The sequence below is a fragment of the Mustela erminea genome, chromosome 17, assembly GCF_009829155.1.
Source record: "Mustela erminea isolate mMusErm1 chromosome 17, mMusErm1.Pri, whole genome shotgun sequence".
Lineage (NCBI taxonomy): Eukaryota > Metazoa > Chordata > Mammalia > Carnivora > Mustelidae > Mustela > Mustela erminea.
Window position 1 is genome coordinate 7,441,133 of NC_045630.1, and position 27,081 is coordinate 7,468,213.

General features: G+C 43.7%; 1 non-coding gene across 1 annotated transcript; it reads left to right on the forward strand.

Moving 5' to 3' along the window:
• Positions 1-19,372: 19,372 nt before the first annotated feature.
• On the forward strand, positions 19,373-19,514 carry LOC116576849. The gene has a single exon (XR_004280311.1). It is a non-coding gene; the product is annotated as a U4 spliceosomal RNA (small nuclear RNA).
• Positions 19,515-27,081: the final 7,567 nt, after the last annotated feature.

Genomic DNA, 27,081 nt, shown 5'->3' on the forward strand with positions numbered 1-27,081 from the left:
CCTGCTCAGTGGGGAGCCTGCTTTTCCCTCTGCTGCTGCCTGCCCTGCTTGTGCACGCGCTCTCTCTCTTTCCCTCTTAAATAATATGATCTTAAAAAATAATAATAAAAATCACAGAAGGGGACTCTTCAACTGTCCTGGGCTCTATATGAAAATGGTGCCTTTCTTCAGTTAAGTAGTAACTGGTATTAGTGTAGGGTTTTCAAGCGTACCCCTGCATTTGATTTTCACAAGAAGTCAAAGCAGAAGCAATTCCAGCATCCGTCCCTCTCTGCCAGTGAAGCACCTGGGGCTCCACACGAATGACTGGCCCTTTGGCGTTTTGCTGATGAAGCAGCAAGGCCAAGGCCAGCTTCCAAGGAGAGTCCTGGGCTCTCCTCTTTCCGCTGTGACAGGATGCTGGTCTGGTTTCCGTTCCTTCGTTCACAATGACAAGTCCTCCTCAATACAATTTAATGGGATCCTTCCCTCGACAACCGCAGTGCGAGGTGTGACTTCTTCCGACCGTGGAGTCATGCTTGGTTTCATAAACTCTTTGCTTTGACATTTTGGGTTTTCTGGCCATGCCACCTAAAACTTAACAAAAAACTCACCAGTCCTACAGGCTCTGCTTTAAGTTTTTGGGGTACAGTCATGGAGAGAGTAGGGGGAAGGTCTTCTCCATTCCCAGTTCCCAGATAATGGGTCGTCAAGGACAGCATCGATCAGTATTGGCAGAGTTCAGAATCTCTGTCTCACGTAGCACGGGGTTCCTTCGCTGGCTCACGCGATGCATCACACAGACCTACAGGATCATTTGCGGAGCAGAGTCTCCAAGTGCATCTAAACGCTTGTGCGCCAGCCCTGGTGTGTCAGCCTTCCCCTCATCCGTCTCTTAGTGATCAGGCGAGACATCATAAATTGTTTCTACTCTAATTTTTTTTCTTTAAATAACATAATGAATATTGATGCGGCCAAGAGTTCAGTGAGTGGGTGGGGTGGATGATCATTAGGAGAAAAAAATAAATCAACGCGGTGTAACCTCAGGACTCCGGCTGAATTCCATATTGGGAGCCTGTTTTGCAGTTTAGAAGGAAATGATTTCCATACCAGCTGTTTGTGCCTTGACAAGAAAATGCGATCTGACAGTTCTATTCAAAGGATGAACTCTCCGAGAACAGAGGGTGGGAAGAGTGCCATCTCCCTGACACCTGGAGTGGAGATGTGACAGCATTGGGGACCGACGTTGTTCCTGCCAGACCAGGTTCCCCTGGCACCAAGGGGACTCGTGGGGAGGAGCTGGGTTCAGAGGGACAAAAACATGGGCTCCGAAGTTAAAAAGCTGGATTCGAATCCAGCCCTGATGACTGTGACCCTGGGCACTGCCCTGAAGCTTACTTTCTTCCCCTCTGAACGCGATCATAATGTCTCCTTTGCAGGTAATGATCAGCAGTAATGCACACGACACAGACACACGCTTAATGGGGAGTAGCAATTATCGTCATACTCCAGATCATGGGATTGTTTTTTAGAGAAATAAATTACAAGATTTGTCTTTCGTTGTTTCACAAATGATTATTTTTTGCATGTGATTTATTCGAGAGCAAACAGTCATATTAAAAAGTTCCCTCTTCTTCTTCTAATTCTTCTGTTGACCTCTTTGTGATCTCTGATCTTAATAATGTTAATAATAATCCCTGCCTTTAAATATACACCCCAGATTCCCAGGAGAGCAATTGAGACATAATATGAAAAATACCTCGCAAAATGCAAAATGTATTGCAATGGTGTTTTTAGGCTTAATCCGGTATTAAGTGTGCTCAGGAGACTCAGCCTTCTGGAGGACTTCTAGCAAATCACAGGTGCCTCTTTCCGCATGTGTGCTCGTGGCAGACCCCACGTGGCGGAGGTGATGGCCAGGAAAAGGCATTTCTTGTAGAAATTTGTCACGTCTGACAACTGGTCCCTCTTCCCTCATTCGTCTTGTCTTCACTCTGTTTTGAGTAAACAGCTGTTCGACACCATTGGGCAGGGGAGATAAAAATCTTCCAGCAGAAGAGCTATTAATAATTTGGGTCGCTCGTGATGGTAATGTAGACCGTCAGAGAATAAGCTAGAAGAACATAGTAAGTGCTTCCTTCTGTATAACGGGCATCTTATAGATTTGGGGCTTTTCTTAAGTTGCCGTGGCCGTGGCTGGAGGCGGGGACCCTACGCACCTGTGGTAATGAGCCACGAACACGAGGTGCCGAAGACGCAACAAATGCTCTTCCGTTCTCTGTTTTAGTTCCAGCTTCAGTGTGGACAGCTGCATGTGGGCTCTCCGCACGGGCAGGCGTTTCCCAGCCGGGAAGAGCCGTGCACGCCTCTGAGGGCTGAGTCGGGAATCCGTACCGGTGTCCTTGACACTCTCAGGCTTTCCAGACAGCCACAGGCGGGTTATCTGGGAGATAAAGTCATGGAAACTGTTTGTAAGAATGCAAAAAAGACCTTAGTTAACTTACTGTATGGTAATTTTGAAAGTTGTTGAGAGAGTAAACCCTGAAACTTCTCATCACAGGAAGAAAAACCCACCTTTTTCTTTTTTTTCCTCTCCTCCCCCTCTTCCCCTCCCCCTCCCCCTCTTCCCCTCCCCCTCCCCCTCTTCCCCTCCCCCTCCCCCTCTCCCTCTTCCCCTCCCCCTCCCCTTCCCCTCCCCCTCCTCCTCTGTCCATCCGTCCATCTGTCCATCTGAGGTGTTGGATATTAACTAAACTCACCATGATAATCATTTCACAGTATAGGGCAGTCGTGTCATGATGCTGTACATCTTAAACTTCTGTAGTGCCAAGTATCAATTCTGTCTCAATAAAGAGAAAAAAAAGAATGCAAATAATTATTTCGCCAGCGACACAATCTCACCGATCTGGCTCTCGCTCGGAAGGATGATCTGATCACCGCAAATTCTTTTCCTGAAAACGAAGTTGAAGTTTCTCTCCCTTGATGCCCCAAATAGTCCTAACACCTTACAATTAAATTCAGGATTCTTCTGATTTAATTTCAGTCTTCTTTCCTAGTTTCACTTCCTACCGCACAAAATCCCAGGTCCAACGACCGTTCTCGGCCACGCTTCTCACACTACAACCGGGGCACGGATCACCTGGGCATGTTCAAACGCAGATTCTGATTCCGTGGCCTGCGTTGGGGAGGAGGTGCTGAGCTTCTGCATTTCCTCCCAGTTCCCAGGTCCACACCCCATGCAATGAATGAATAACAAGGATCTTCTACAACAAGGTCTCTATCAGTTCCCTGCCGTGTTTGTGTCCAATCAATATCTGAAGATGTCTTAGGATGGTGCTTCTTATTTTATTTATTTTTTAATTTTTTTTCAGTGTTCCAGGATTCATTGTTTATGCACCACACCAGTGCTCCATGCAATACGTGCCCTCCTTAATACCCACCACCAGGCTCTCCCATCCCCCCTGGTTTGTTTCTCAGAGTCCACAGTCTCTCATGGTTTGTCTCCCCCTCTGATTTCTCCAATTCACTTTTCCTTTCCTTCTAATGTCCTCCATGTTACTCCTTATGCTCCACAAGTAAGTGAAACCCTATGATAATGGATGGTGCTTTTTAAATTCTGAACTTCCTTGGGAAGCTCTTCCTTCTGTTCAACAAAGATCTGTCTGTCACTCCTCTCCATTAATTCTAGTTCCAAAGACATGGAGGTTGAATCTCTTCCACCGAAAAGATCTACAAATATTTAAAGACATTTATCAGATCCCTCTAGGTTTTTTCACCTTCAGGTGAACACCCCATTGCCTTCAACCACTCCCCGTATTACAGGGTCATTGCTGTCCTTCTAGGGTCACTGCTCATCCCTACGTCGGTAATGTTGGTCTTGAGTTTATTCTGGGTCGGAATGCTCTTCTCTATCTCATGGGTCACCGTCTCGCACGCTCCTCTCACCTGTGCCCTCTCCCGTCCTAGCCAGGGTAGCTCGCAATGTGGCCTCTGACTCTTCATTTCATCAGATGGACCCTGGGGAATGGGATGTCGGCATTTCTGGTTATCTTTTGGTTTTTGCTTGTCTTTTATTTTTTTGAGGGTAGTCAACACACAATGTTACATTAATTTCAGGTGTACAAGTTAGTGATTAGACAGGATAGATTATGTCCAGTTCACTGCAGGTGTACCTACCGTCTGTCCTGTTACATCCCTGTTACAGTATCACTGCCTGTATTTCTTATGCTCTGATTTTTTTTGATAGTGATATTTTTTTTTAAATTATTTTTATTAACATATAATGTATTATTTGCCCCAGGGGTACAGGTCTGTGAATCATCAGGCTTACACACTTCACATTATGCTCTGATTTTTATTCCCATGACTTACTCATTCCATAACTGGAAGCCTGTATCTCTCTTCCCTTTACCATTCTGCCCAACTTCTCACTCCCTTCCCCTCTGGCAGCCATCAGTTTGTTCTCTGTATTTATAGTTCTAATTATGCTTTTTGTTTGTTTGTTTGTTTTTCAGATGCCATTTCTGAGGGGAATAATATGGTATCTGTCTCTCTCTGACTTGTTTCACTTAGCATGATACACTCGACTTCCATCCATGTTGTCTCAGATGAACCCATCCTTTTCATGGCTGTGTAATAGTCCATTATATATATGTATGTATGTGTATATATATGTACACATACACACACACACATACACATAGCATACATACATACACACACACACACACATCTCCCTTATCCATTCATCTGTTAATGGAAATTTGGGTTGCTTCCACATCTTGGCTATTGTAAATAACATGTGGTAAATATAGCAGTGCCTATATCTTTTTGAGCTAATTTTTTTTCCCCTGGGTATAGTGGAATTATTATCAGACAGAATTTCTATTTTTAGATTTTGGAGGAACCCCCATTCAGTTTTCCACGGTGGCTGCACCAGTTTGTGCTCCCACCAACAGTGCATGGGGGTTCCTTGGTCTCCACATCCTCCCCAACATTTGTTATTTCTTGTGTTGATGATTCTAGCCATGTTAACAGGCATAAGGTGATATCTCATTGGGGTTTTGGTTTGTATTTCCCTGATGATCAGTGACGTTGAGTATCTTTTCATGTGTCTATTGGCCATCTGTACTCTTGTCTAGAAAAATGTCTATTTAGGTCCTCTGCTCCTTTTCTTTCTTTTAAAATTTTTTTCTCTGCTCATTTTCTAATCTGATTGTTTGGGGGGCTTTTGGAGTTGTGTGAGTTCTTTTTGATATTAACCTTTTATCAGATACGCCATTTTCAAATCTTCTCCCATTCAGTAGGTTGTCTTTTTGTTTGGTGACGGTTTCCTTTGCTGTGCAAAAGCTTTTTATTTTGCTGTAGTCCCCGTGGTTTATTTCTGCTTTTATTTCCCTTGCCTTAGGAGACATATCTAGAAAAATGTTGCTATGGCTGATGTCAGGGAAATTATGGCCTGAGCTCTCTTCCATAATTTTTATGGTTTCAGGTCTCCCATTGAGGTCCTTAATCTATTTTGAGTTTATTTTTGTGTGTGATAGTAACAGGCTAGAGTTGAGTCACTGCAGTGTTCCAAGGCTAGTGTCGAGCCAGATGGTTTGGGAGCTTATGTTTACAGACACCTTTCGTCATGCTTACTGGTATCTGCATGGGTCTCTCTTGCTAGGTTTCCAGTCCAAGAGAGCAGAGGCTGCATTTTAGCTTTCAGTCCTTGCCACCACTCTCCTGGTTAAGGACTAATGCAACATGGAACACGACCCAGAGGTTTAGAGTCAGAAAGAGCAGAATTTCAGTGCTGATTCTGCCACAACATAGATAAGTGGCCTTGAAAGCTTTCTAAGCTCTCTGGACCCCACTTTCCTCCGCATATAATAGCGATGACTCTATTTACCGGACAGTGTTATCATGAGAATTAGAGGAGATGATTCATGTAAAATGCACGCACAGGATCTGTGTGTTTCACGTGGGCCGTGAGTCATTTTATGTTCTCAGTATCTGTGAGTGTCGGTTTAGGATAATTGGTCCATGATCTTCATGTGGCCCAAGAAGAGTGGATTTTTTCTTCTCTAAGCATACCCTGTAAGTCCGCTTTACGGGCGAAGAAATGATTATTTAGGCTTGAAATGGAGGAGCAAGAATGAGGGAAAATCGTGGAAATGTTCATTTCTAGGGAAGACACACCTGTGTCGTCTCCTCCCTCTTGGCTTCAGGGTATTTTTCTTGCAAGGGGGCGAGGCAAGACTGTGGCCCTCCTGGGAGGCGAAAGGCCCCTTCACTCCTGGGGCTGGCGAGCGGGAGGACACCCTGAGATAAACCAGGCTGTGCCTGGCTTCGTTCCCCCTGTTTCAGCTTTTCCCGCTTTCTCACAGAAACATAAGGTGGGTTGGGCAAAACCACAGCCTCTGAGCCCCAGCTATGAAGTTAGCCTGTATGGAGGAAAAGCCAAGCATGATCACGGATGTCTTACCACCTAGACTGCTTGCCGTCTTGGAAGTCTTTGTCCTACAAAAGCTGTCTTCGGTTGGATGAGCAGACTCACGTGTAGGGAACAGAGGACACAGTTCTGGCTCACAGTCCTTTAGATGGGCCAGAAGGAAGGCAGAAGGCGCCAGAAGACGCATGCGTATGCTCTAGTGACTGCCTGTGTCCCGGCAAACACCACAGTTCTCCATCCTTAAGTTCTTGTACCAATATTTGGGGTTTGCTACTGATCCCCAAGGCAAAGTGCATGGGATAGGGTTCTAGAAATAAGGCATTGTTTTTGCACGTGAATGATAAGATCTCATGTAGCACAAACCAGTAATGATGGAACAATAAGGTCAAATGGTCCGTCTGTAAATCCCTGCGATGAAGTTTTAGCACATGATTTATTTGTCCAATGTAAGAGCAGAACTCGGGTTCCTTGGGTGCAGTGGTCGCGAGGCCTACCGCCAGCGGAGTAAAGACGTCAAAATTCCTCCAAGTTAGTCTTTTCAGATCTTCTCTGTGATGCTTTGGAATGCTACGGGACAGACCAAGTGAGTTGAGGGCAAATTCATAGTCAGTTGTAGAAACAGGAGGCTGAACCCTCGGACTCCTGTCTGTATCTGGCCCAGGTTTAAAACACAGCTAAGTCTTCCTAGGGCCTGGCTGGGGGCAGATGAGACATAGTGACCTTGAGGACCTGCAGATTTTTAAAAAGATTTTATTTATTTGACAGAGAGCACAAGCAGGGGGAGTGGCAGAGGGAGAAGAAGCAGGCTCCCCACTGAGCAAGGAGCCTGATATGGGGCTTGATCCCAGGACCCCGGGATCATGACCTCAGCCGAAGGCAGATGCTTAACTCACTGAGCCATCCCAGGACCTACAGGACCTGCCGATGAATTCGACATTGCTCAAACGCTGATACATCAAACATGCTTCCAAGCTCTTGGGGTACAGGATAACTAGAACAGTAAAACTCAGTACCCTCATGGCCGTCACATTCCAGAGAGGAAGACAGATAGTTAAAAAAACGAATCAGGTAGGGGTGCCTGGGTGGCTTAGTGTAAGGGTCCAACTTTTGATTTTGGTTCAGGTGATGATCAAGGGTGGTGAGATGGACACCCCCCTCGCCCCACTGGGCTCTGTGCTGGGCACGGAGCCTGCTTGAGATTTTCTCTCTCCCTCTGCGCCTCCCACGCCTGCTTGCTCTCTCTTTCAAAATTAAAAGAAGAAAATCAATCAAGTAAATCCGACGATGGCACACGCTGTGGTGCAGAATACAACAGGAAAGGGAGGTCAGGTATGAAGAACGGGGCTATGTTTTTCCAGACAGGGGGCTGGGAGAAGGAGTTCGGGGGGAAGAGCAGGCGGGGAAGTCCTACGGCGGGAATATCCTCGGCCTCTGAGAAGCAGCAAAGCGTTCAGAAGGGGCCGTGGGATGAGCACAGGGTGAGGGAAGCGCGGGGGGTGGACAAGAGAGGAAAGGTCGTCTGACCTTGACTCCAAGAGAGATGACCCGGAGGCGATTGGGAGGAGGGGGTTAAAGCCGCTGGCCTTCGCCTTGTTGACCTGTTCTCATTCCTGGGCTGGGCACGGGCTGGAGGATGCTCCCGGCCAAAGGAAGAGGCAGGTCACCTGTGTAATCCCTGGTGGACAGACGTGCTGTTCACTGAATTTCCCGGCAAGGAGACTCCTGGTATTTGCGAAGAGGAAAGTCTTCTACGCAAGGCTTATCGCAAGACAGCCTCCCTGGTCTGGGATTGCTTGTGGTAACAAACTCAGAATCTGTGGATTTATGAAGCATGACTCTGTGGAAAATGTCACAAGCCCTTGAATGATCTGAGACTAAAATAGGGACATTTCACTAACTAACCAGTTCCTGCTCTGTGACGTGACCCAGAAACCCTACTTTGACTCTGGCCCAGAGAGCGTGTTTCTGATGTGGAAGCAGCCAGGCACCACAGGGTGTCCCAGTGCGCTCCTTGTGTTCCCTGAGTCTGAAATTATTAGGAAAGCTTGATACTGGATAAGCTCTCTAATATGTGCTAGTTTGATTTGGTGATTCCCCGTTTGGTGGTTTTGTTTGGATACAAGTAGTTAATTCTAGAGCTGATCCCGGAAACACAAGCGAAGGAGCAGGGGAACTGAGGCAGGGGAAGGGAGAAAAGCCAATAAAGGACACAACGAAGTGTGAGCTCTGCTCTGAACAACATGTGTAATCCTTTCAGAGATGCTCTGAGAACCAGGGATCCTTTTTTTTAAGACTTTATTTATTTATACATGAGAGACAGAGAAAGAGGGAGGCAGAGGGAGAAGCAGGCTCCCCACGGAACAGGGAACCCAGTGCGGGACTAAATGCTGTGACCCTGGGATCACGACCTGAGCCAAAGGCAGATGCTTACCTGACTGAGCCTCCCGGGCACCCAAAGAAACAGGAATCTGATAAACTCAGATGGGTGCCATTGAAGAACTGAGCGGAATGTCGTGTTCAAGGTGATGTTTTAAAAGGGTCCTGTGACTATTATTTTAAAAACAAACTCTATAATGGCAAGAATAGAAGCAAGGAGACCGTTCGAGGGCTCTTTCCGTGGTCCTGGTGAAGTTGATGATGATTTGGACCACTTGGGGGTGTTGAAAGTGGTCCAGAGGACTTTGGGAGGAGACAGGTGCGTCGTTCAGTGGGAGGTCTGGTCGGAAGATACGTGTTTGTGATCGGTTGCATACTGATGCATACTACAGAAGAGTGAATGTAGAGAGAAAAGGAAAGAGGTCAAGCTCTAAGCTCTGGAGCCTTCTAAAATGAAGAGGTTGGTGAGATGAGAAGGTACTGGTAAAGGCGTCTGAGAAGGAGCAAAACCAAACAAGAGAAGTATCCAGAAGCCTATTGGTGACAGTGTTTCCAGAAGGAGCAAGGGGTGCCCTTCAAGGTCATGGAGTCTGCTGCTTCACGGTCATGTGAAATGTGCCTGAGAAGGGCACATCAGCTCTAAGAGGGTGCAAGTCACTGGGGCCGTGGCAAGAGCTGTCTGGTTGGAGCAGTGAGGGTGAAGCCTTGACTGAGGCGAGCTCTAGGGACCGGACGAGAGAAAGTGGGGATGCAGAGGAGGAGTCTGTTGAGTTCTGCGCTTTAGGGTGGCGGAGAGATAGGGGAGGTATTTGGCCGAGGGTGTGGGTTTGAGAGCGGGTCTTTTTGTTGCTCTGTTTTCCAAAGATGGAAATATTATAGCATGTTTTAATGCCGAAGGGAGTGTTCTAGTCGGGGAGGGGGGGTAATGTGGGACGTGATGAGAGCAGGTCTTGGGGTGATGTTCCTGGGAGGGAGAGAGGGGGATGGGCTCCAGCTCAGAGAGGAGGGTCTGGTTTTAGATAAGAACAGGGGGGATTTGTCCACAGTAAAGGAGAGAACAGAACATACAGGCACGCTGCAGCTGGGTTGTGGGTAGATTTGGTGGTGGGAGCAAGCGGAAATTTTCTTCTGGCGTTTCTGTTTCTCAGTGAAATACAAAGCAATTGTCTAGTACCAAGCTCTTCCAAGTGTAGTCCACAGAGGAGTTACACCAGGGTCATGTGGGAGTTTATGGAAAATGTACAATCTTGGGCTTCACTTTAGATCTCCTGAATTAGAATCTTTATTTTAAGATTTTATTTATTCATTTGCCACAGAGAGAGATCACAAGTAGGCAGAGAGGCAGGCAGAGAGAGAGAGGAGGAAGCAGGCTCCCTGCTGAGCAGAGAGCCCGATGCAGGACTCGATCCCAGGACCCTGAGATCATGACCTGAGCCGAAGGCAGCAGCTTAACCCACTGAGCCACCCAGGCGCCCAGAATCTTTATTTTAATCGGAACTCTCAGGTGAGTCTCACAAACATTAAAGTTTGAGAATCACTGGTCTAAACTCGTGCCCCTCAACACATGGCCCACACACCACAGCTCATCTGCTAATGATGTTTGCCACTGGCCTACAGTAAGATTTGTGAAGAAACTGAGAGTACTTGTTCAATAACTTTTGTAGAAATTTGACGTTGCGGTGACATTGACGCATGAGATCGCGGGCCTCACCTTGAACGACCGAAGAGCACTTCGGGCGGTGCGGAACCCGAGAGGTGAGTCCCATGGGATGCAAGGTATGTTCTCGGTCGGGGCAGCAGGACCGTGTTACAATGTGTGGTTTTGAGAATTAATTTGCCGTTTATAAGGTTCATGAAAGGTAGAATGCATTTCTTTGGAGATTTAAATTTAACAGTAACTTATTGGATGAACTGTTAAAACTGATGATGGATTGGAGATGAATTTTGAAACAAATTCTTTGGCTGCACCGTCTCTAGCACCTGAGGCCCCGAGATCTCTTCCTCCTATGACCTGCGATCTCTGCCATCTCACTCCGTGCTCCGCCAGAGCCTCTTACTCCTTAGAGAAAAGAGGGGCTCTCTGTTTGTTGTACAAATATGGCTCCATGCGGCTGGAAAGAGATACTTGGTTTTTGTATCCAGTGTTAGTGTGTGCGTACGTGTGCTGATACGAGTCTAATAATGATTCCTTTGACCGAAGTGTGTCATAAAGAATTTGGCTTTGGCCAAAGAGAGGTCTGGCCTTTGCCCTTGGCTTCTGGGGAGTTATCTACGTCATACCTGACAAGAATGTCTTTGTTCGGGGCAGAGGTTGCTGTCACCGATGTTTTAGGATAGAAACTGGTCATGCCAGAATGATCGAACATGTGATTTAGGGGTTGGGGATCATGTGATATCAGTCTACCTGGAAGCTAAATTCAAACACTTAAGAAGTCAGTGACTCGGGCAGTCATGCCTACATAATAGAACCCCAATAAAATCTCTAGACTGAAGCTCAGGCGAGAATCCCTGGCCAGCAGCACTCTACATATTGTCACACGTCAGTGCTGGGAGGGTAACATGTCCTGAGGACAATGGAAACATTGCATTTGGAACCCTTCTAGACTCTGCCCTTTCGTCTCTTTCTTTGGTCGATTTTAATTAATATCCTTTCCTGGTAATAAACCATGTGAGCATAATAGCTTCAGGTGAGTTCATTGTGAGTCCCTCTAGCTAATTACTGAGCCTATGGGTAGTTTTTGGAACCTCCTAAACTTGGCAGTTGGTATCGGAAGAGAGGATGGTCTCATGTGGATTCTTCTTCCCAATGTGTAGTTGGACACTGTCTTAGTTTGCTCAGGATGCCATAATAAAATACTATAGGGTGTTTGAAACAAGAGATTTTATTTTTCTCCTTGTTTTGGAGGCTGGTGAGTGTTTATTTCCTGGTGGGAGCTCTCTGGCTGACAGACGCCCACCTTCTCTCTGTGCTCACGTGATGGAGAGATACCTCTGGCCACCAGAAATACCAGATCAGGGTCTCCTTCTTCTTGACTCCATTTAACCTTAAGCACCCCTCAAAGGCCCCATCTCCAGTACAGTCTATGGTGTATATGGGGGTTGGTTAGGGTTTCAATGTATGAACCTAGAGGGGGGCACAATTCAGTCCATGGGAGATGCTAACTCCTCGCAGTGGGGTCATAAGTCCCGGACAGACTTGACAGTGCAGGGACTAGGCTCTTAGCCTCACGTTTGACTGCCTCTGGGAAAGAGGGATCAGGTAACAAGGGGTTACTTAAAAGTCCATGTGAAACATTATGCTCAGTGGAAGAAGCCGGACATAAAAGGACAAAGATTACATGATTCCACCCATGCGAGCTACCCGGAAGAGTCAAATTCACAGAGTGAGCGAGTAGAATGAGGAGGCCATGGCGTGCAGTGCATGGGGAATTACTGTTTGATGGCTGGGAAGGTTCGATCTGGCCTGATGGAAAGGTTCTGGAGACGGGTGGTGGCTATAGTTGCACAAAAATGTGAATGTGCTTAAAGCCACTGAACTCTATACTTAAAAAGGGTCAAAATGGCAAGTTTCACGTGATGGATATTTTACCACAATTTTAAAAAGTCCACATGATCCGTCAACCCATTACAGTCGTGGTCACTGCATGGAGTTAGAATCCAACCAACCGGCAGCCCGGACAGTCTACGGCAGTGGGGGCAGGGCTGCTTTTCCCCTTCAAATCTAGCTCGCCTCTTTTGATTTATGGGTGGGTGTTCAGCCAGTACTGTTGTGCACTGAAACAGAGGCGGCTCATGTCCCCCAAACCCACTTCCTCTCCTCCCTGGGTGTATAGTCAGACCAGGTTTCCAAGGTAGAAGCGGCCACACCACTGAGTGTGGCCCGCTTCCCATGAGGGGGAGCTCCTATTGTTGTGTCTACCATGACCAAAGAGAGGGTTCCGAGGACTCAGAAGAGGCTGGATTTTTGTAGGTCAAGAAATAAGTTTATGCTAAGTAAAAGCCTGTTTTTTGCTTTTATTTGTTTGTTTTTTCTGTTATGGGGGCTTAAGTTACTTTAATTCCTGTACGTGCTCTTTGGGAAAGTTGTTTCCACTGGGATCTGCTGCAAAGAAAGAGCTAGACGTCCAGGTACTTCTATTATAGAAGCATTACTGTGATAAGGAAATCCGTTCCCTCTCCAAAAAGCAAATAGAAATCTTTTTCTTGAAACCCATTTCTAAAAAAAAATTGACATCGGGACATATCTAGTAATAGATTTTAACAGATATTATACAGTAGGGTATTAAAATGAAGTGTGAGATACTGGACCCGTTCCTGCATGGACACAAAAATAGCACTATGGCTTGTCACACTGTAAAAAAACATAGCTTTTTTTTAAAAGCCAAAGTTAAGGAAAAAAAATACAGCATTTCAAGATCCTATTAAATTATGTGTACTGCCTCAGCATTTATATAAAGCTTTGTCATAGTGAAATATTTCAAATATATAAGAAAAATGTGTGATTATTGAACCATGTATTTCAGTGTGGGAGGGAACCCCAATTATAAAACAGGTATTAGAGAGCCCCTGGGTGCCTCAGTGGTTAAGCATCTACCTTCAGCTCAGTTCCTACCCTGGGGTCTTGGGATCGAGTCCCACATCGGGCTCCCTGCTCTGGGGGGAGCCTGCTTCTCCCTGTCCTTCTGTCCCTCCCTGCCACTGGTGCTCTCTCTTGCGTTCTCTTTCTGTCTCTCTCTCAAACAAATAAAGTCTTTTAAAAAATTAGTCAGGTGCATGGAGCACTGGGTGTGGTACAAAAACAATGAATACTGTTATGCTGAAAATTTAAAAAAATCAGATATTAGAAATTCGATATGATGAAGCTGTTTTGTTTTTCTCCTCTGTACTTTGAATCTATTTGCACACTCAGTGTGTCCCTCTGCTGTCTTCCAGTGGGACGTGGAAGATTTCACATGGGAAATCCCCTGGTTCCTGAGCCTCTGCATGTCTGGGCATCCTCTGTGTTAGGCCACACCGCATTCCCAGTCTTTGTACTCAACCCGGCCTCGGGGTGTGCACCACAGGAGCTGGAGAGGCTATTCTGGGAAAGAGCAAATGGTGTGTTTCCACACTCCTCTCTTTCCGGAGACCCTGCTCCAGGTCAACATTCTGGCGTAAAACTTTCCTAGAGGAGGGTGCTGTGAGCGCCGGTTGCCCGGGTCCGACAGTTGCTCAGAAGCCCCAAAGCAACTGAAAATCCTGTTTCCTGATACCACAGTTCTAGAATACCTGCTATTGTCGTCAGCATGTTTATTAATTTCCTCGGTGGACATTATCGAGCCCGGGGCAAGGAGGGATAATAGGGCAGCTTAGCTCTCAAAGCCCCACAGCGTGCTGGGTGAGCCGTGGGGCTGTAGGGTCCCAGGGCGTCCGAGGATGTAGGTGTCCGAGGGGCATGACCGGTGGGCGCCGTGCTCATCCCACTGGAAGCAGGAGGTCGGGGACGAGCAGAGGGTGCCTGGGCCAAGTTATAAAGGCAAGTAGGAGCAGACGCAGGGAAATGGGGGTTTCAGCCCAGGATTGATGTCAGAAAGGGTCATAAATCCAAGGACTGGTCAGGAGCTGGGAGGGACAGCATAGGAGGCTGACGGGGAAGGGCAGGGGCGAAGGCGCGAGGGGCAGCGGTCAGACCTGAGCTCTTCACGTGGCAGATGAAGGAAATAGTTTATCCACAGTGGTGCACCCCAAAATACCTAGAGTCGTCAGTCTGTGGTCACGAGGGCACGTTAGGAAGGGGGGCCCATCTGGCTGGTCGCAGGTGATACTGAAGACAGAAGTACTTGTTTCCTACCCTGGAAATAAGAAGGCGGGCTATGGTGGGGGAGCGGAGGGGACGCAGATCGGAACAAGGTAGAGGGAGGAGTTAAAATCGCTCGTTGCCCCACGGACGGCAGGGAGAGGCGGGGGCGGCAAGAGTAACTCGCTGGTTCTGGGCGCAGCAGATGATCGGGTCGGAGTGGTGGCGCCCGTCGCTGTGACAGGAAGCGCGGTGCGGCTGGAGGAGGCGTGGCGAGGGCACACGTGAGTGCGCGGGGGTGCGCGGGGCTGGGCACGGAGGAGGGATAGTTTCTCTGGACACGGATACGGCCCGGAGATCAGCCTTGCTCCTCCCTTAAACTAAAGCCGTCCTCCCTGAAGGAAGGCGGTAGACACCGAGCGAGAGGCCCAGCGCGTCGACACCGCCGCTGGGGGGTGGCCGGGAGCACCGGGGGAGCCGCAGGACCGCGCTGGTTCCTGCGCGAGCGCGTCGCTCCCTGTGTCCACTTGCGTCCCTTCACTCGGATTTGCACACGCACCAAGCAAGCTTATGATCGCAGGAGGCTCTCCAGTCTCCCCCCGAGGAAGGGACACACGCAGGCTGAGGCCAGACAGGGGTTTTCTCACCGGAAGCGCGTCAGTTCTCTGGCTCGTTCTACATTAGTCGCCTGAGTTTGGTGATCCTGGGTGAATCCTCAAACACGGTCACTTCAGGGTGTCCGGACAAATCGGAGGGCAGCTCCGGTGACAGCCCAGTTCGAACAGCCAGCTGGTCTTTCCAGGCCCCAAATCCAAGTGATTTTAACGCCACTCATTGAGGCCAAGCCAACAGAGCCAGGATGTTCTGCAGCCGCCACGTGCTGTCACGGAGCCCGCCCGTGTCCCAGCGGAGGCTGTGTGACCATCCGGAGGAGCCAGCCCTGCTGTTTAACAAGCCTGATGCACGGCGCTGCTCTGGGGCTTCCGCCCTCGGCTGACCGGGAATGCGTAGAGTCTGGAAAATGAAAACGGGTGGATTAGCCGCAAACACATCGTGGCTTCACATGCAGCTTCGTCCACGAGCACATCGCCTACAGAGGTGTAGCCCTTTAACGTGCATGTAAGAAAATGCTCTCGAAAGCAACAAAGCCACCTCATTCATTCGTTCACTCATTCATGCAGTTGCTTGTTAGCTGTCACCGTGAGCCTGTGTGTGCTGAGCGCTGGGGCTGCCACGGAGGGTGGGGCGGGGTTTCACCGGGTGCAGCTCCGCGGGTGGCCCAGCCCTCCGAGGGTGGGACGGAAGGCAGGTGGTCGTGTGACCGAGCTCCGATTCCTCGGAAGACTCTCCGTCTGCATGTGTCATTTGCCCAGAAAGCTGTTTCCCTGGGAATGTCCTGGGAGCGGGACATTGATATTTCAGATTCCAAACGAGAATCACAGAGCCGTTCGCTGCTATTTGCAACTTCATTTTCAGAAATGTCAGTTCAAGTTTACATGTAAGCATGAGCATGTCTACGTGAGCACCTGCGCGTAGCTGCTCAGTTCAGCTACTTAGAAACATTAGGCAGAAGAAAGGATGATCATTAGGTTAAAAAAAAATAATAATAAGGATGATCATTAGGTAAAAATAGTCCTCCAAACACAGGAGTCCTGTGTATCTCCTGTGCTGATTTTTTTTTTTTAAGTTTGACTTTTTTTTCTTGAGTATTATAAAAGAGTAAAAAGAGCAATCCAGGTAGAACATATTTTTTTTTTTAAAGAGAAGCATAGCTTGGTTGAACATTTGTTCATCACTATATGAGGGAATGTGACTTGGGTTTGACTCAGCCATCCCCGTGTCCGTAGTTCACAGCCTCTTCTGCATCTTGGACAGTCCTTATCCATTTTCTTTTTCAAAATACTCATTTTCCTTTCTCATACCTCAGTCACCCGTGTGCTCTTCACAGTTTTGTGGTGTTAATTTTTTTTTCAGACTGAACTCCTCACCTTAGTGCCTATGGATAAGGCTGTAATTCACAGTTCTCCAGGAGCCCAGTGGAGTCAGTAAACAGCCAACAAAGGCTTTCAGAAACTCTTGGAAAACAAAGGAGAAAGATGCTTCAGTTAAAATTTGCAATAACAGAAAACACTAGTAGCACAACAGTTCTCAAATAAACCATAGAAATCAGAAGTCCTCTTGGGGCACCTGGATGGCTCAGTTGGTCGAGTGTCTGCCTTTGGCTGGGGTCATGATCGCGGGGTCCTGGAATCAAGTCCTGCATCGGGCTCTCTGCTCAGTGGAAAGCCTGTTTCTCCCTCTCCTTTTGCCTTCTGCTCTGCCTGCTTGTGCTCTATCTCTCTGTCAAATAAATAAAATCTTAAAAGAAAAAAAAGAATCAGAGTCCTCCTATCAAAAAAAGGAGGAAGGACTCAAAGAAGTAAATCACAAATGAGAGAGGAAAAATAACTACCAACATCAGAGAAATTCAAACAACTATTAGAGAATATTATGAAAAACTACATGACAACAAATTAGACAACCTAGAAGAAATGGATAAATTCCTGGAAACATATCACCTAGTAAAACTGAATCAAGAAGGATATTAGTATACTTAGGAATAAATTTAACCAAGATGGTGAAAGACCTGTACTCTGAAAACTATAGAACACTGAAAAAAGAAATCGAAGATGCCCCCCCCCCCAAAAAGGAAGGACATTCCACGCTTGTGGATTGGAAGAACAAATATTATTAAAAATGTCTGCATTGCCCAAAGCAATCCACATATTTAAAGCAATCCCTATTGAAATACCAATAGCATCTTCCACAGAACTAGGCCAAAAATTCCTAAAATTTGTATGGAATCTCAAAAGACCTTGTATACCGAAAGCAATCTTGAAAAAGAAAAAGTTGGAGGCATCACAATTCTGGACTTCAAGTTACATTACAAAACTGTAGTAATCAAATCAGTATGGTACTGGCAGAAAAGCCAGACACAAAGATCAATGGAACAGAATTGAAAAACCAGAAACAAACCCTCAATTTTATGGTTAATTAATCTTTAACAAAGCAGTTAAGCATTCCAATGGTAATTCCAGTGGGAATAGGATAGTCTCTTCAACAGATGGTGTTGGGAAACTAGACAGCTACATGGGAAAGGATGAAACTGCACCACGGTTTTACACCAGACACAAATATAAATTCAAAATAGATTAAAAACCTAAACGTGAGACCTGAAATTATAATATCCAAGAAGAGAACACAGGCAACAATTTCTCTGACATTGACCATAGTAACTTGTTTCTAGATAGTTCCCCTAAGGCAAGGGAAAAAAAAAAAAAGCAAAAATAAACTATTGGAAACACATCAAAATAAAAAGCTTCTGCACAGTGAAGAAAATAGTCAATAAAACTAAAGGGCAACTTACTCAATGGGAGAAGATACGTGCAAATGACATATCCGATAAAGGGTTAGTATCCAAAATATATAAAGAACTTATAAAATTCAATACTCCCCCAAATAATCGAATTAAAAAAATGAGAAGAAGACATGAACAGATATTTCCCCAAAGAGGACATACAGGTGGCCAACAGACACATGAAAAGATGCTCACCATCACTTATGATCAGGGAAAATCATCAAAACTACAGTATCACCTCACACCTGTCAGAACAGCTAAAATCAACAAGACAAGAAACAGGTGTTGGCAAGGATGCAGAGAAGGGGGAGCCCTCTTGTACTGTTAGTGGGAATGCAAGCTGATGCAGAAATTGTGGAAGCCAGTATGGGGGTTCCTCAAAAAATTAAAAATGCAACTACAATCCAGGAATCACACTACTGGGTTTTTATCCAAAGAATATAAAACCAGTAAATCAAAGGGATACAAGCACCCCTACATTTATAGTAGTAGTATTCACAATAGCCAAACTTTGGAAGCAGCTCAGTGTCCATTGAGAGATGAATGGATAAATGTGGTATGTATACACAATGGAATATTACTCAGCCATATAAAAGAATGAAATGTTGGCATTCCCAACAACACAGGTGGAGCTAGAGAGTATAATGCTGAACAAAATAAGTCAGAGAAAGACAAATGCCATATATCACTCACATGTGGAATTTAAGAAACAAAACAAATGACCAAAAGAAAACAAAGAGTGAGAGAGAGAGAGAGAGAGAGGGGCAAACCAAGAAAGTCTATTAACTATAGAAAACAAACTGACGGCTACCAGGGAGGAGGTTGATGGGGAGTCAGGGAAAGTAGGGGATGGGGATTACAGAACAACAAAAAAAATTACATTGAGGTCATTCTGAATAAATTTGGTGAAATCTATCTTTTTATTATTGGTTTCTATTTGGACTCTTCTGCATTCTTTTCGTTCTATTCTTGCCTTCTAGTGACTCAATTATTTTTTAATCTGCTTCCCTCCCATTTACTAGCTTATTGGCTATATATCATTTTATTACTCATTTAATGATTGCCCTATAGATTATAATATACATCCTTGGTTTACTAAACTCTGAAATTAAAAAAGTCTCATTCTTTCTTGGATGAAGAAGTCCCTGTAGAACAAGGGGACTCCATTTAGTTCTCACTTCCCTGTGCTTACTGTCTCGTGTGGCCATAAAAAATAAGTATTTATTTACACAGATCAGATTTGTTTAAATGTGCCCACATACTAACGCTTTCTGTTAATTTTCATTCTTCTTTGTCTCAGAACTTCCATCTGGGTTCACTGCCTTCTGCATGAGGAAGAATGTTTCATGTTTCTTTTGGTGGGTGGAAAAAACCTTCCGTTTTCTTTGCTTGAAAATTATTTGACTTCAGCTTTGCGCAGTGGCAGTATCGTAGCCAATGAGGTTTATCCGAGGCGCGATTATTGCTAATTGAAAATTATTTGACTTCATCATCCCCCTTTGAGAGTATTTTTCCTGTGTAAAGAATTCTAGGGAGGCCGTTATTCCAGCCCTCTGAAGTTGTTACTCATTCCACTGTCTGCTGGGTTCCATTATTTGTTGAGAGCTCAGCCATCATTTACACTGCTCCTTCTTTGAAGGTAATGTGTATTTTTAAAAGATCTGTCTAATTTCATTGTCATTGGTAGTTAGCTGTTTTACTATGGTGTGCCTAGGAGTGGTTTTCTTTGCATTCGTCTTGCTTGGGGTTCATAAAATTTTTTAATCTTTGGGTTCATATCTTTCATTGGTTTTGAAAATGAAGGTGGCTAAGCTGGAAGCAACAACAATCCCAAACCATCTGACTTCAGAGACAGAGACCACCTGCAAGCCCCCCGATGCGGTTGGACTGTTTCCAGTTCATCCATACTCCTCATACACTATCCTTCACAGTCCCACTTGTGAGCCTGGGGCTTGTAGGGGCCCATCTCACTTAGTGGATCTGATTTCCAGTATCTCATTTCTAGTCCCTTGAGTCCACTGAACACGCTGTTCGACATCTGTGCTTTTAGAATCAGCAGATGCCTGTGAGGAGAAGTGGCTGCAAATTCTTACCTCACGTCTCTCAGTTTTGTCTCTCATTTTGACCATGAAATTTTCTTCCCTCCCTATTTCTGATACATTCAAACAAACCTCGTATTCAACCTTTTCTCAGCTTTTTAACTGGTTTTCTGTAACGGGATTGATCAGTACTACCTATGCAATCATTGTAGGAAGCACAATATTCCATAAGTTTAAAATACAGCATTTCACTTTTGTCTTTCTCTTTTCTAAACTCTGAAGTCCCTGACAGGACAAATGATCTTACTGATTTTGGATGGCTAGCACTCAGCACAGAAATTGGAGTACAATACAGGATTATTAGATATTTGTTGAATAAGTGAATAAACATAAATTCTGCTTGGAATTGGTGGCAATTAATGTTAATTGTTCCTACCCTTTACCAGAAACTGGAAGAGTGTCATTCATGAACAGTAGTATCTCTACCAAGGGGAGGGCAGTGGGAGCTGACCCCACTAAATGTAGTCATTTGATTAAAATTTAGACCAACCAATTTTTTTTCCTCAAGATGAGTATTTTGTCATTGACATTGTTTAGAATTGCTAGTAGTGATCATCTTAGTAAAAAGCACATGATTTTAGTTATTCTTTGTTTTAAAGTTCCAGTATAAAGGATGCCCTACTAACTGCAAAGTAGGGTGGCCTGCCCCTACCACATAACCCTTATTGTGGCTGGTTCATGACAGTGGAGGCAAAGGAGATGATTGTGGGGGACAGTCCAGTTGGGTGTATGGAAGGATTATGTCCATGTAAGTGAGGGGTCAGCTTGGACACACTTCATGTCCTGCCCTTTACTGGGACTCAGAGAAATATTTTTCAGGATTGGATTGTTTTTAACTACACTTCTAATGTTGAGATGGACCAGAGCACAATCAGGCAAATGTTAAAGAATTGTTTGGTCCAACTGGAGTGATCCCATGTTTGAATTTGCTTTCTTTTTCTTTTTTAAATTTAAATTTAATTAGACAGATATAGTACATCATTATTTTCAAATGTAGTGTTCAATAACTTATCAATTGTGGATAACACCCAGTGGTCATCACATTACGTGCCCTTCTTAGTGCCCATTACCCAATTACCCCATCCGCCCACCAACCTCCCCTCCAGCAACCCTCAGTTTGTTTCCTATAGTTAAGAGTCTCTCATGGTTTTTCTCCCTCTCTGATGACTTCCCATTCTATTTTCCCTCCTTTCCCCTCTGATCCTCTGCACTGTTTCTTATATTCCACATGAATGAAACCACATGATAACTGTCTTTCTGTGATTGATTTATTTCACTCAGCATAATACTCTCAGCTCCATCCACGTCAGTGTAAATGTTAAGTATTCATTCTTTCTGATGGCTGAGTAATATTCTATTGTATATACATACCACATCTTTGTCCATTCATCTGTCGATAGATGTCTCAGCACTTTCCGCAGCTATCGTGGACATTTCTGCTATAAGCCCTGGGGAGCAGATGCCCCTTCAGATTACAACATTTGTATCTTTGGGGTAAATACCTAGTAGTTCAATTGCTGAGTTGTAGGGTAGCTCAATTTTTAACGTCTTGAGGAACCTCCATACTATTTTCCAGAGTGGCTGCACCAGCTTGAATTCCCACCAAGAGTGTAAGGGTGTTCCCCTTTCTCTACATCCTCACCAACATTTGTTTCCTGTTTTGTTAATTTTAACTATCTGACTGGTGTGAGGTGGTATCTCATTGTGGTTTTGATTTGTATTTCCCTGGGACCAAGGGATGTGGAGAATTCTTTTCATGTGTCTGTTGGTCATTTGTATGTCACCTTTGGAGAAATATCCATTCATGCCTTCTCCCATTTCTTGACCGGATTCTTTGTTGTTGTTGTTTTGTGTGTGTGTGTGTGTGTGTGTGTGTGTGTGTGTGTGTTGAGTTTTGTAAGTTCTTTATAGATTTTGAATACTAGCCCTTTATTATATACATCATTTGTAAATATCTTCTCCCATTCTGTAGGTTGCCTTTAGTTTTGTTGACTTTCTCTTACTGAGCAGAAGCTTTTTATCTTGATGAAGTCCCAACAGTTCATTTTTGCTTTTGTTTTCCTTGCTTTGGAGACATGTCTAGCAAGCAGTTGTTGTGGCCTAGGTCGAAGAGATTGCTGCCCGTGTTTTCCTTTAGGATTTTGATGGATTCTTGTCTCACATTTAGGTCTTTCATCCACTTTAAGTTTGTCTTTGTGTATGGTGTAAGAAAATGGTCCTGTTTCATTCTTCTACATGTGGCTGTCCAATTTTCCTAGCACCACTTATTGAAGAGACTTTCCTTTTTCCATTGGAAATTTTTTTCTGCTTTGTTGAAGATTAGTTGACCATTGAGTTGAGGGTCTCTGGGCTCTCTGTTCGGTTCCATTGATCTGTATATCTGTTTTTTGCCAGTACCATACTGTCTTGATCATTACACCTTTGTAATGAATTCTGGCATTGTGATGTCCCCAACTTTGGTTTTCTTCTTCAAAATTCCTCTGGCTATTCAGGATCTTTTCTTGTTCCATACAAATTTTAGCTTATTTGTTCCAGCTCTGTAAAAAAAGTTGATGGTACTTTGGTAGGGATTGCATTAAATGTGTAGATTGCCCTGGGCAGCATAGACAATTTAACAATATTTATTCTTCCAATCCCTGAGCATGGAATGTTTTTCCATTTCTTTATGTCTTCCTTAATTTCTTTCATAAGTATTCTGTAGTTTTTAGAGTACAGATCCTTACCTCTTTGGTTAGGTTTATTCCTAGGTATCTTGTGGTTTTTGGCGTAATTCTAAATGGGATTGATTCCTTAATTTTTCTTTCTTATGTCTCATTGTTAGTATATATACAGAAAAGCAACTGATTTCTGTGCATTGATTTTATATCCTGTATGATTTCTGGTAACTTTGAGGTGGAGTCTTTTGGGTCTTCCCCAAAAGGTATTATGTCCTCTGCAAAGACAGAGAGTTTGATTTCTTCTTTGCATCTAATTTGGATGTCTTTTATTTCTTTTTATTTTTGTTTTCTGATTGCTGAGGATAGGATTTCTAGTACCAAGTTGAACAACAGTGGTGAGAGTGGGCATTCCGGTTGCGTTCCTGACCTTAGGGGAAAAGCTCTGAGTTTTTACCCATTGAGAATTATATTCCTTGTGGGCTGTTCATAGATATCTTTTATCATATTGAGGTATGTACTCTCTATTGCTACACTGTGGAGTGTTTTAATCAAGAAAAGATGCTATATTTTACCAAATGCTTTTTCTGCATCAATTGAGAAGATCATATGGTTCTTGTCCTTTCTTTTATTAATGTGATGTATCACGTTGAGTTGCAAATGTTGAACCACTCTTGCAGCCCCTGAATAAATCCCACTTAGTCATGGTGAATAATCCTTTTAATATACTGTTGGATCCTATTGGCTAGTATCTTGGTGAGAATTTTGGCATCCATGTTCATCAGGGATATTGTCTGTATTCTCTTTTTTGGTGGGGTATTTGTCTGGTTTGGGGATCAATGTAATGCTGGCTTCATAGAGTTTGGAAGTTTCCTTCCATTTCTATTTTTTGAAACAGCTTCAGAAGAATAGGTATTAGTTCTTTAAACGTTTGGTAGAATTCCCCTGAAAACTATCAGGCTCTGGACTCTTGTTTGTTGGGAGATTTTTGATTACTCCTTCAATTTCTTTGCTGGTTATGGATCTGTTCAGGTTTTCTATTTCTTCCTGTTTCAGTTTTGGTAGTTTGTCAGTTTCCAGGAATTCATCCATTTCTTCCAGACTGCCTAATTTGCCAGCATATAGTTTCTCATAATATGTTCTTAAAATTATATTTTCTTGGTGTTGGTCATGATATCTCCTCTTTTCATTCATTTTATTAATTTGAGTCCTTTCTGTTTTCTTTTTGATAAGTCTGGATGGGGGTTTATTGATCTTATTAATTCTCACAAAGAACAAGCTTCTAGTTTTGTTGATCTGTTCTACTGTTCTTCTGGTTCTATTTCATTGATTTCTGTTCTAATCTATATTATTTCTCTTCCCCTGCTTGATTTAGGCTTTATTTGGTTTTCGTTTTCTAGGTCCTTTACATGTAAGGTTAGCTTGTGCATTTGGGATTTTTCTAATTTTTTTGAGAGATGCTTGGCTGGCTATGTACTTTCTTCTTCGGACTGACTGCCTTTGCAGTATACCATAGGTTTTGAATAGTTATGTTTTCTTTCTTTCTTTTTTTTTTTTTTAAAGATTTTATTTATTTGACAGAGATCACAAGTAGGCAGAGAAGCAGGCAGAGAGAGAGAGAGAGAGGGAAGCAGGTTCCTTGCGGAGCAGAGAGCCCGATGCGGGACTCGATCCCAGGATCCTGAGATCATGACCCGAGCCAAAGGCAGCGGCTCAACCCACTGAGCCACCCAGGCGCCCCTGAATAGTTATATTTTCAATTTCATTTTATTTCCATGAGTTTTAAAAATTCTTTGATTTCCTGGTTGACCCAGTAGGATCTTCTTTAACCTCCAAGTGTTTGATTTCCTCCCACATATCCTCTTGTGATTGACTTTTAAGTTTCAAAGCATTATGGTTTGAAAATATGCAGGGAATAATCCCAATCTTTTGGTACCAGTTGAGACCTGATTTGTGACACAGGATGTGATCTTTTCTGGAGAAGGTTCCATGTGCATTTGAGAAGAATGTGTATTCTGTTGCTTTAGGATGGAGTTCTCTGTTCATAATCGTGAAGTCCATCTGGTCCAGCGTGTAGTTCTAAGCCCTTGCTTCCTCGTTGATTTTCTGCTTTGATGATCTGTCCATTGCTTTGAGTGGGGGTGTTGAGGTCCTCTACTATTATTGTATTACTATCAATGTGTTTCTTTAAATTGGTTAGTAATAGGTTTATAAAATTGGCCTTTCCCAAGTTAGGAGCATAAATATTTATAGTTGTTAGATCTTCTTGTTGGATAGACCCTTAAATATGATATAGTCTTCCTCTTCATCCCTTACTACAGTCTTTAGTTTAAAATCTAATTTGTCTGATATGAGGATTGCTACTCCCAGCTTTCTTTTGATGTCCATTAGCATGATAAATTGTTCTCTACCTCCTCACATTCAATCTGGCGGTGTCTTTAGGTCTAAGATGAGTCTCTTGTAGATAGCTTATAGATAGTTCTTGATTTTTTAATCCAATCTGATACCCTGTGTCTTTTGATTGGAGCATTTAGCCCATTTACATTCAGAGTAACTATTGAAAGATACGAATTTAGTGCCATTGTATTACCAGTAAAGTTCCTCTTTCTGCCTATTGTCTCTGTTTCTTTCTGGTCTATGTTACTTTAGAGTTTTGTCTTCACTTACAGGCTCCCCTTTAGTATTTCTTACAGGACTCCTTAGTGATCACAAGTTCTTTTAGTTTCTGTTTGTCCTGGCAGAACTTTATCTCTCCTTCCATTCTGAATTAGATAGCCTTGTATAAAGGCATAAAGTATTCTTGGCTCCGTGTTTTTCTCATTTAGTACCCTGAATATATCCTGCCAGCCCTTTCTGACCAACTGGGTCTCTGTGAATAAGTCTGGTGTCAGTCTACATCTTGCCTCCCTTGGGTTTGCTTTCCATACTGGATTGTAAGCTCCAATGAGGACTGGGACATCCATTATTGTCTGTTACACAGCACCAAATCCAGTACTGCAGAGAACTGGTGCTTGAGAAATGTTAGTTACATGTAATAGTTCTCCTGTGTTTTCACATATAAAACAAATACATCCATTGTATTTTTCATTCTTAAAACCCAGATAAATAGGAGTAAAGAATAAGTTTTTAGGGAATATATAACATCCTGATAAAAGGCCTTTTGCTTCCTGAGATATAATTTTAAGAGAAATTGGTAATATATAAGTTAGGAGTGCATTATTTGCTTAAAAGGGAAACAAATATTTAAAAAAGAGATGGTTTTATTTCATGAGGGAAATGATACAAAGATTAGTAAGCAGCTAGCCTAGACAGTATAGGGAGAGACCACACACACATCAAGAAATGAGAACATGAAATTCAAAGACAGACTGAAGCTCCTTGTGCCAGAAAACTTCAGACACATAAAGCTCAGCTGAAAACACACTTTTCTTTAGTTATGCTCTTATTTATCTGTTATTTTAGGTGTTGGCAGACAATGAAGTTCACCTAAACAAATATCTAGAACATACAACCCCATTAAAGAAAGAAATTTGAGCCCTTTATATCCACGATTATCTTTGCCATTGCCTAAGCATTAAGTCAGTTAGCTGACATCTCTGACTCAAATTTTTGGCCTTTTTCTTCTTAAGCAGTTATCAACATTGAAGGTTATGGTATACTGTATTGTTTCCATTCATCTTTTCTTAGAGTCATTCTGATCCTTGAATTCTTATATTCTTTATATTCTTTTTTTTTTAAAGAATTTATTTACTTATTTATTTGACAGTGAATGAGTGAAAGAGTGAACAAAATGGGGGGAGAGGGAGAGGGAGAAGCAGACTCCTCTCTGATCAGGGAGCCCATATTCTTTATATCCTTAAGCATTCCTTACTTTTCATCTTCATAAATTTGTTTTCAACTGTAAATGAAAAGCTCATTTATAAGTTTCTATCTTTCTAATTAACTATATTAGTCATTCATCCTATTCACTAAATAATTTGTATTCTGCACCATTCCAGAAATACTGGTAGGACTGAATTTTTTAGCATTAGGCTGGGTGAGATCGTGTGACTATTTGTGGCTGTTATATTGTGATCAAAAGGGCATATGTTACTTCCTGGTCAGAGTTTAATTGCTCGCTGATGTAAGACCTTCCAGCAATCTCTCTTTCTTCTTATAGTGACAGCAATACTGGCTTGGAACTCTGAGGGGCCATGGTGAAAAGATTATCCCCACTGACCCATCAAGTACATGCAGTCTGAACAAAAAAATAAATCTCATGGAATCCTATGGTATTTGTCCTTTTCAGTCTGACTTATTTCACTTAGCATAATACTCTCTAGGTCCATCCATGTTGTCTCAAAAGGCATGCTCTCATCTTTTTT